We start from the raw sequence: 11,766 nt of genomic DNA, 5'->3' as shown, positions 1-11,766 counted from the left end.
TATTAGAGTGAAAAATGTAAATATTTTTAAAAACAATCTTTGTTCTGACTAAAGTGAAAAATGTAAATATTTTTAGTTTTCAAAAATAAGGTACATTTTTAACTTTTTGTGATTATTGTTTAGAAAATTATGGCTAGCATCCTCTAGAGTACTATATTCAGAGTACTATATTCATTTCATGAATAAAGGTAGCTTTGATGATCTCATCCACAAATTAAGGCATTGTGTTATGTAAGCTTATCCATGATTTGTAATTATTAGCACAAGACACTATTAAAATCATGTCAATAGTTGGCATCTTCAATATACAAGTCTCAATAAAATCTATTCACATGTTGGAAGTAAATCCAAGGATTATAGAAAGACAAATGTGATGGGATGATCAAATTCATGTATACCTTGCAAAGAAAAGGTTGCAAGATATTTCAAAGATTAAGAAGGTGTCACAATCATAACATAACCTTGCACTTGTTGAACCTCACATGGTATGTTGAAGGAGAATGGTAGTTTTAAAAACCGTTGGAAAAGCCTCCATGTACCACTCATAAATTGTTATGCTCTTGACTTGTGAGAAATTCCAGAATACCAAATATGCAAAGAAATACAACCCATAACATAGAACAAAATGAGAAAAACAACAAGTATTTTATTATTAAGAGATGAAAGCAATGTTCACTTGCCTCTTCAAGGGGCAACCTCCAATAGAGCAGAGCTCGATTAGAAAACAAGACTCGATATATCTCAATGGGGAGTCTTTATCCTTTATATAGGATTCATACTTATTGTGACCTTCCCAAGCTATTGTCCTCTCATTTAAAATAATGTACATAGACTTTTAAAGAGACAACTAGTCATTGTACTATTTCAGAGGAGTTATTCTTCTTAGACACCCATGCATTGTGACCATAACTCCTCTTAGACACCCACCTATTGTGGCCTTGCCAAGATATTGTCCTCGCATTAAAAATAATGTACATAGACTTTTAAAGAGACAACTACTCACTATACTATTTCAGACGAGTTACTCTTCTCAGACACCCACGCATTGTGACCATAACTCCTCTTAGACACCACATATTGTGGCCTTGCCAAGCTATTGTCCAAAATACCATTTTTTAGAATTTATTTATCAGTGTGCTAAACCCAAAAATCTTTCTAAGCAAGCTATGATGTCCTACTCAATAAGCCATGACATCTCATGATTGTTTCCCAATTATTTTTACTCTAACTACATCTCTATTTTTATTTTCAAGATGTCAATACTTTCTAAAAATACTTAAAAACAATGAAAATCCCTCGTCACAATATTTAAAACTCTAATAACAATTCAATTAAAACACCTATTGTCTGATTACCTCCTAAAGGCAGTTGCTGCTCTTGAAATTGTCTTTCCTTTCGAAGTTTTTGTCTTCTCAAAGCCTTCTAGAGAAGCAATTTTGGTTATTCCTTTCGTACTACGATATTTTAGATGAAGCTATGTTGGGAATGATGGAATATATTTTTTGGCTAATCCCCCATTAAAAACTCATTATGAGAAATATAACTACTACGCTTATATGCATGCATGTTAGCCATTTATTTGGTATATGCATATTTGGATCTAGATTTTGAACTTATAGAAATTATCCTTAATTATGGAAGTAGTGTTCATTGACTATTTCATTTAAAAAGAATAAATTGCGATGGACCTTAACCCCATTGTTAAATGGTGATAATTTTTTCAAAATATTAGAAAAACCATGAAGAAAGTCTACTTGGCTTATAGGGCTCCACCAACATGCAAATATTGCATGATTGAATCCTATAATATCCCAACATCAAAATTTTAATGAGATTTGGTACACTCTAGGTGTTTTGATGAAATTCTTGCACTAAAAACACCTAACACAATAAAGATCTAAGAATGCAGCCTATTCTTTATGTAAATAAATGGAAACGAAATTACATGCCCACAGAAGACCCACTAAAGCCCGTGCCTTGGCATGTATGGCTGCCCATCAACAAAGAAATTAAATATATTGAAGCACAATCGTAGATCCTAGATGGATCCACTACACAAATTACTCCCATGGGTTTTCATACCTAGGATCAACTAAAACTAGCCTTGCCAAGTTCACAACAAAAGCCAAATAGATAAATAACTCTCTTATCCCCTTTTATAGGCTTGATTGACTCTTTAGAGACTTTATTTTATTGTTTTCCCTCGAAAAACAAAGGCAAATACCATGGGCCAATGCCATGGGAAACTGCCACATTAAATACCATGGGAAGATTCCATCCACTTTGATCATATCCAAATATATATATATATATAGATATATATATATATATCTTACAAATCCTCCTGCCCAAAGGTTGTTTGCCCTCAGGTAACCACTTCTATCCACAAAAGAAGCATATGTATATTGATACAAAGATCCCATACAACCCAATGTGTTATTCCATGCCTCCATTCTAAATGATCATGAATGGATCCTTCGATACCTAAATCGAAAATAATCCTTTGGTCAATCCTACCCCTAATGGATTCTCCTAGATCCCAATGCCACCTAAGTCCTAGGACATGTTGGTTATGACACCACCTCAGCCCTCCATCATTGCTTGTGCTTGAGGGCCCAAGTTCCAATATGCCCTTGGCTAAGAGTATCCCGTCAATAGAGTTCCAACTCATAATCTCTTGTAAATCCATCTCGTGGGAAGTATATAATGCATGAATCCCTGCACATGGAATAAATCTACCATGCTGATGTTGCCTAATGCTCAACTCATGTTGCTCCACCCGATCACCCATCATGATCCATTTGTATAACTCTTCCTTGCTATCCCCAATGTATAATGGCAGGTTGGTAGAGCTACAAGCCTTATCTATGTACTCTTGTAGAGGGCTGCTCTATAACTCCCAAATGTACTCCTCTTCCTGCCTTGTAAGGGACTTGAATCGTTCCTCAACACTAGACAACTGGGTCATTGATTCAACACATACCCCTATGAGGTTCTCAAATTTTCTATTCTCCTATAAGATAGTGTCTTAAGCTGCCTCGACTCTCTACTTCAACATCGTAAGATGTGTCTTTAAATGCATGATCCGTTCCCAAAAATCCTCTACTAGAAATTCTTATGCCCTGCAGAATGTCTCTATATTTGACTACACTGGATGCCCCATGACCACAACTTTAACTTGAACCTTTGTTTGACCCTCCAGAAATGGCTTATCCTGTATACTATATTTGTCATGATACCTTGCATGATCATGCTAATCATGTTGGTTTATTATTATTGGCTCTTTATTTGGTTCTCCTAGATTGTCTTCTTCCTGGCATTTTTCACATGTGGGGATAAGTTGTCCACCCTCTTTGATTGTCAAACATAGATGTATTGGTGGATTGTTATCTATACCTGATTGTCCATACTCTTTATGGATGTTCTCCTGGATATCTATAGACTCAACTATCCCATCATTAGGAGGAATTCCCTCCTTCCTTTCCCGATTTACTTTGTCAAGTTGATTGATTATCATCGACCTATCCTATAAGGTTCTCTGAAAAACATGGTGTTGTTACTCACCATTTGTACTTGACTTCTTGGATCCTTTATAGGTTATCTTCTAAAAACCGGTGATACCAACTATGGATGAATCTTCATGATCTGCCCTTGTTTCCTCTTATCACCTGGACATGAATGGTTAAGGGCCCAAGGTCCCTTGCAGTACTCTCATCCTTATTTCATTATTGATGCATATTTTTTTCTTGCTTCCTCCATCAATCCTTATCAACTCCTTCATAGTGAGCAACCTTTTGAGTAATTTTATGTTTTTCCTGACAAACTTCTAGACTAGATCATAGGATCCCTGTGGTCCTTCCTCGAAATGGTCAACAATTTACATCTTAGTATCTTGCATATGTGAGCATGGCCTTCTAATAATAGAGACACAATCTTTTGCATGCTTGTTTTGACATGGTCTGAATGGTCCTGCATATGTGAGCATTGCCTTCTAATAATAGAGACACAATATTTTGCATGCTTTTTTTGACATGGTCTAAATGAGCTAGTGTAATACTGGTGTAAAAGTTATGGAGCAACTAAAAGATCAACTCATCACATTCCAAATTCAGTATGAATGTGCCAAAGTTGAATTCTTCCATGACTATTAAAATTTCTACATTTGTTCTAAAAGGTAGGAAGCATGATGTTATTCAACCCTTTAAGGCCTTACACTATCAACTACAATATCTCCCTCATAAGATCATTATTGTAAGACAATACTTCCCATGGGAATTTTTGTTGCATAATGGCATAGACAATTTTTGAGAAAGACTTGCTATTCTATTATAAAGTGGTATTGCTAAGAAAAGGCCCCATGCTTCTTTTATTTTATCTAGAATTTTGTCCAAAATTTTATGAGTGTTTTCTAGGGAAAGTCCCATCTCCCCTCATACCAAAACATGAATACACTAATTCGTCAACGGATTTCCCCCCAAGATAAGGCAAATACAAACTTGATTGGTAATAATAAGATGATTGTACCACCTCCTTCCTTTCCTATTCCCCTTTTTTTTTAACACAAAATCTCCTTTCTATTGTCAAACTCCAAAATTTGACAAACCCCTTGTCAAATGCTAAAACCAATCAAAATTTTCAAAACTATAAGCATGGTTTAGTCCATAACCCGCCATCTTTCATGCTTCCACATTGAGATTTTTGAGCGGAAAATTTGTCTAGATGAAAAGAGAATTAGTTTTCAAGTAAAGACTTGGATCTTCATATGCTAATCAAGAGTCTGTGGACCCAATAATTATGCCCTTGCGAGTGATCAATGGATCATGTGCGACATTGAATTTGATGTTAGAGGTTTCAAATGTATAGGCATAAGACTATATTCGACAATGATAAACCTCTACACCAATCCAACCACATAATGCAACATACTATATAACGAAAAAAGACATAGAATTACTTTATTTAATTATGGTGATCCACCATGAAATATTTTGATGAAATATAATTTACTCGATTCTGCAAAAACACAGTGTCTTTGCCTCTATGACTAATGTGTGAGTGATCTTGATGTAGCGAGATCAATTTATCTAATGTAATAAAACAAATACTTTGGCATGCACCTGAAGAGGACCATGGTTGGCTCCTTGACTGACGCTACAGTAACAATAATCTTGTCTTTGCTACTAAGAGTGATGACAACTTTGGCTCCCATAATGAATTGATGGTCAATGCCAGAACCGAAGCCTATGAAACTTGCTCAGCTCCTTCCTGCACTTAGAGGGTTGTGGTGACAGTGCAACGCCCAGGCTATGTCCACTTCCTTTCACCTAGAATAGATATGGGGATGCTCAACTCCTTTCTCTGCTCAGATAGTTGTTGTGATAGTGTTTTGGCAATGCGACCAATGCTCAGGCTATATCAACTAATCAGCATGCAACACTCATACTCCCTTTCGCCTTCCATTGAAACGAATCAGAGGCTGAAACCAATCTAACACCTCTACTCATTAGATGGCTCGGTGTTCATTTTAACACACAAAATTACCCTCCTCGCGACCTCGACTGCTACTGAGAAACATCACCCTTCAGATCAGCAATGCGACTATTTGGTTATGAGTGCCTCGAATTCCCTTCTGTCAGTGGTATAGTCCCATGCGATTGATTCGATGGGTCTGCGCGATTTTCGGCTGACCTCCTTGCTCTAGTGATTTGAATACTCCCTTTCGTGGTGAGGTGCCTCCCGGAAGGTGAAATGGTGGATCAAACCATTGTTGACCTAATCCACAGCTCAACAATGTCGGTAGAGTGTTTTGATGCAATCTATGCCTATGGCTATTGGTTCTATCCTCAATGGCCCTCAGATTCACTTGCTAAAGAAAAAATATTTGGCCGTCTCTCCCTATTTAACTCGGTCCCCTTTGATGAAAGTGTTATCACCAAAAATTGATCATCTAGCCTACTTTACTAGATGGATCAAAGTACACCATGTAAAGTCAATTTTACCATAGTAAAATTTGCTTTCATTGTGAGAAATTGTTGGAAATAATACTGAGAGGGGGGTGAATCAGTATTATCTAGCAATTTACCAAATCTTCCTTATTTGATCCTTTGAAGTATTCTTGCATATTAGTACCATAAAACAATGAGCATGAATAAAGAAAATAGACAGTCACACCAAAGAACACAAGATGTAAGGTGGAAACCCAATGCGGGAGAAAAACCACCTGCTGCAATATGTCTCTATCTTCTTTCAAGAAATTCTTTTTACAATGATTTTGTACTGGTGCAGTCCTTTACCAGCACGCAGGCTGCAACCTGCAGAGAGCTACAACTCTCTCTCGTTTTCCAGTCTCTTCTGGAAGGGAGCTACAACCCCCTACTTCTTTTCATGAAGAATCAAATGATCAACAAGTATACAACAGATACAGTCTACTACAGATATCAGATCAGTAATTACATAAACAACCCAGAACACCTTATGAACAGAAATATACAGTCAACAGATCATCTTAAGACAGGGACGCATATTTTCTTTCTGTGGCCTGCGACTGGACGCAGTATAACTTATGTTGTTCTGTGTGCAGACGCACTGTTCCCTTTTGCTTTTCTGCGACCGACGCACCCAGAAACACTATCGCGCCGCGTCCTTTGCCTCAGAGACGCACCTGAGTCTTTACTGTACTGCGTCCCGACGCACTTTCCCTTCACTGAATCTGCGTCCCTTCAGATATAGAAGATAAGAGGACTTCAGAACCAACCCAAACACTCAGATCCACAGATCTGATCATGCGCCATATAGATCGTAGTCCATAAGAAGATTCGCCCTTATAGATTTGGACTAGATCTCACCAAGAGATATTCAACCAAGATGATACACAATCCAAATGAACTCCTTTGCTTTATATAGGCAAGCTTCTCCCCAAAGCGTGGAACAATACCACGAGCCGACACCATAGAAACACAAAACCGTCAGCTAGATACCACACAAGAAACCCCCACGTGCTTTTCTCTGCCTTGAAATGTGTGCACTGGGCGGACGCACCTCCTGAACGGCTGGCCTGCGTCCCTGGACGCGGGTTCTGTATGGAATACCTGCGGGGACGCACTTGCTGAACATATTTCCTGCGTCCTTCTTGATTTACCACCTGAATGAGTTTGCCATCAAGGACAACACCTGAATCATAATGCCAACAAACTCCCCCTTTGGACTTGATGGCAACCACATAATCTTCAGCTTACATAATCTTCAGCTTCATCATTCTCCCCCTTTGACATCAAGGGCAAAGTGTATGCTCCCCCTATGCTCATGCTTCTCCAGATCTGTAACCAGAAATCCATCATGAAAGAGACAGAGACATATTGCAGCTATTTCCAATATCTCCTTCTCCATAATGCCAACAATGCATTATGTGCTCCCCCTGAGCCTATACCATCAAAAGGAAGATGATCAACAGTGAGATGATGCATCAACAACCCCCAGCTTTTGCCTGAGGTATTCAAAAGTGTCCCTGGGCAATGGTTTGGTGAAAATATCAGCAACTTGTTCCTTAGAAGGAACATACTCCAACTTGACCTTCTGTTCAAGTACTTGTTCCCGGAGAAAATGGTACTTGATTGGTATGTGCTTGGTTTTTGAATGCATAACCGGATTTTTTGAGATGCTGATTGCACTTGTGTTGTCACATAAGATAGGAATAGGAGGTGTACAAGTGATTTGATAATCCTGCAAAGTCTGCATCATCCAAAGAAGTTGGGTGCAACAAGATGCAGCAGCAACATATTCCGCTTCAGCTGTAGACAAGGCAATTGAACTTTGTTTCTTGCTGAACCAAGATACCAGTCTGGGACCCATAAAGAAAGCACCACCACTTGTACTTTTCCTGTCATCCACGCTTCCGGCCCAATCTGCATCTGTATAAGCATGAAGAGTGAGATCTGTATCTCTAGGATACCATAGGCCATAATTTTGAGTCCCTTGAAGATATTTGAAGATTCTCTTCACTGCTTGAAGATGAGTCTCCTTTGGATTTGCCTGAAACCTTCCAACTATTCCAACTGCATGCATGATGTCTGGTCGGGTACCTGTCAAATATAGTAGACTTCCAATCATAGATCTGTAGGTTGGTTGATGTACTGCTGCAGATTCGTCATTTGCACTGAGACTACATCCTGTGACCATGGGTGTACATACTGGTTTTGCATCTTCCATGCCATATTTCTTCAAAATCTGCTTGAGATACTTGGTTTGAGATAAAAGGATTCCTCCTTTCTTTTGTTGGATTTGCAAACCAAGGAAGTATGTCAGTTCTCCTAGTAAGGACATCTCAAATTCTTTCTGCATGACCGAGGCAAAGCTTTGACTCATAGCTTCTTCATTACTGCCAAAAATAATGTCATCTACATACACAACAAGTATTAGTAACTTGTCATTTTCAACTTTTATATAAAGATTGCTATCTGCTGAACCTTTTGAAAAACCTTGTTGATGAAGATATTTGTCCAACCGGTAGTACCAAGCCCTTGGAGCTTGTTTGAGACCATAGAGAGCCTTTTTTAATCGGCATACAAGATTTGGATCGTTTCCAAGAATGAAACCATCTGGCTGTTCAATGTACACTTCTTCATCCAAGTCACCATTCAGAAAGGCTGATTTCACATCCATTTGAAATACTTTGAAGTTCTGACAACTTGAGAGAGCAAGAAACATTCGGATGGCCTCAAGTCTTGCAACAGGAGCAAAAGTTTCTTCAAAGTCTATTCCTTCTTGCTGTGCATACCCTTTACAAACAAGTCTGGCTTTGTTTCGAATTACTTCTCCATTTTCATTCAATTTATTTTTGAAAACCCATTTTGTTCCGATAACATTCTTATCCTTTGGTCTAGGAACCAGCTCCCAAGTGTTGTTCTTTTCAATTTGCTCAAGTTCTTCATCCATTGCTTTCACCCAACATTCATCTTTGCATGCCTCTTTCACATTTTGTGGTTCAGTAGAGGAGAGTAGTGCCAAATAACTTGAAGCTTCTGCAACTATTCTTCTAGTTTGTATACCTGCTTCTTTTTGTCCCATGATCTGAGATTCTGGATGGTTCTTTTGAACATATCTGGATGGAGTCTTTTCTTCTATTCTTGTTCTTTCTTCTGCTTCTTCGTGAGGTCCTTCTTGAGATTGTTCTTGCGGTTCTTCTTCTTCATCATTCTGTCTTTGAGGGTAGCTTTCATTTTCTTCAATGTCTTCACGATGTATTTGCCTAGGAATGTATCCCTTCTCATCAACCACTACATCAATGCTGTCAACAATTCTGCCAAGTCTTTTATTGTAGCATTTGTATGCTTTGCTATGTGGAGAGTAGCCAAGAAGAATTCCTTCATCTGCTCTAGGATCAAGTTTACCAAGCTGCTCCTCAGTATTCTTGATATAGCATTTGCTCCCAAAGATTTTGAAGTGCTTTACCGAAGGAGTTTTACCACTCCAGAGCTCATGAGGAGTTTGAGTGCTGTTCACTCGGACATTTGTCTTGTTGAGAATAATAACTGCCGCATGTGCAGCTTCACCCCAGAAGGTTGCAGGAGTTCCTGATTCATCAAGCATAGCACGAGCCATTTGCTGGATTGTTCTGTTCATTCTTTCCACTACTCCATTTTGCTGAGGAGTTCTAGCTGTAGAAAATTCTCTCCTTATCCCATGTTCTTCACAGAAATCGAAAAATTCATTTGAAGTAAATTCTCCACCTCTGTCGGATCTGAGGCACTTAATCTTGTGACCTGATTCATTTTCAACCAAAGCTTTGAAGGATTTGAATTTTTCGAAAGCTTCATCTTTGTGCTTCATAAGTCCTAACCAAACAAACCTGGAGAAATCGTCAATAAATAATATCAAATATTCCTCTCCTCTAGGTGTTCTTTTTCTGAATGGTCCACATACATCTGTATGTACTAGCTCAAGAGGCATGCTGGCTGATCCTTCTTTCTCTGGAAAGTTAGTTCTGGCCTGTTTTCCAAACTGACATGATCTGCATATGGTGTTGTCAGGAATTTTGATATCTGGAAGATCGCGAACTGCCTGATATTTGCAAGCTTTCCTTATTTGTGAGAAGCTTAGATGTCCCAACCTTCGATGCCATAACCAGTGCTCTTCATCCTTGCTTAGATAGCATTGTTGTTGTTCTTCATAAAAAATGTATAGATTATTTGGAGTTCTTCTTCCTTTGAGAACTGTTTTACCTGTATCAAGATCACGAACAAGACATCCATTTGATCTGAATATAACCTCGGTTCTTTGATCACACATCTGGCTTACACTTAGAAGATTATGCTTTAGTCCATCAACAAACAAAACATTTCCAGCCTTAACATCTTCTTTTAAAGGAGCAATACCTTTTCCTTTTATAGTTGCAGGAGTATCATTTCCAAAAGAGACTTTCTTTCCCTTTTCTAAATTAGAATAAGACTCAAGTTTTTCTTTATCACCTGTCATATGCTTTGAACATCCACTGTCAATGTACCATAGATTTTCTTGTCCTTCTGCATAGAATGCTATCCCACATCTTTCTGTTTGAGGTTCCTTTATTTTCCATGTTTTGGTGCCTGAGGTTTGTTCCCTTTTTTGTTCTTGTACCTTTCTTTCCGGAAACCTGCTTCTGCATTCAAAATCTTCATGTCCAAAATTATTGCAAATAGAGCATTCAACTTCATTTTCAAGAGCTGAAAAATTGTTATAAGTCCTTTTTGTAATCCCTGTCATACTTCTTTGTTTTTGAGCTTCCCTAGTCATGATTGTTTTATACGCAACACATTGAGCTGCTTTGTGACCAAAGTTATGGCAAGAAAAGCATTGTCCATTGAAGAAGTTTCTGCGATTATTGAATCTACCAGCCAACTGATTGTAATTTCTATTTTTATCTATTCTTGAACCAAATTGGGAAGATTTTACCTGTGGCTGGTTGTGGCTTTTGTTCACCTTTAAGCTGGATTGCCCCTGATAGTTTCTGTTTGACGTTTGTCCCTGCTTTACCTGATGATCTTCCTTGTGCTCTTGCTCATTTCTTCTTGCTGCATCAAGATAACTTTTTGAAGTGGATGCTTGAGAAGTTTCTCCATTATAGCCCAGACCTGTCTTATTTAGAGGAGACCGCTGCACACTGATAATGTCATTCAACGTTTCAGATCCTTTGACAAACTTGAGATTAATAGTTTTTGTTTTCTCAATTTCTTTTCTAAGACCAACAATTTCACCTTCTAATTTTTCAAGATGTTTTTCCTTTTCATCAATCTGAAATTGTAGAGTATCAATAATCATGTTCTTTTCTTCTATACATCTCTTGAGTCTAGTAATTTCATCATAAAGGTTATCCACATCTACAGCATCCTCATAATCATCATCTTCAAATGCCATTAACAATCTATATTTGTTACCTTGTTCATCTTCATCACTGTTTGATAAGCCATCACTATCTTCATGGGTGTAGTAGCTTTTCTTATTTGTACCCTGTTTCTTGTTCCATCTAACTGGTTCCTTTCCTTTATCCTTATAAGAGCATTTTGCAGCATAATGACCTACTCTTCCACAAGCAAAACATTTGAAAGGTAGCTTACCTCTGAACCTTCCAGAACCCCTTTGAAGATTTCTGACAAAATTTGATTCTTCTTCCTCTTCTTCTGGAACATGACTTGCTTCATAGTGATCTTCTTTGCCTGATGCTTTAAAAGCAGCTTCCCTTCTGTCTGATGGACCTCCCTTTCTCATTTCATAAGCAATTAGAATTCCATGCAG

The sequence above is a fragment of the Pinus tabuliformis genome, chromosome 1_1 (genome assembly GCF_031772625.1).
Source record: "Pinus tabuliformis cultivar Carrire ecotype Pingquan chromosome 1_1, CPIR1, whole genome shotgun sequence".
NCBI lineage: Eukaryota > Viridiplantae > Streptophyta > Pinopsida > Pinales > Pinaceae > Pinus > Pinus tabuliformis.
The sequence above is the reverse complement of the archived record's forward strand: the minus strand, read 5'-3'. Positions refer to the sequence as shown.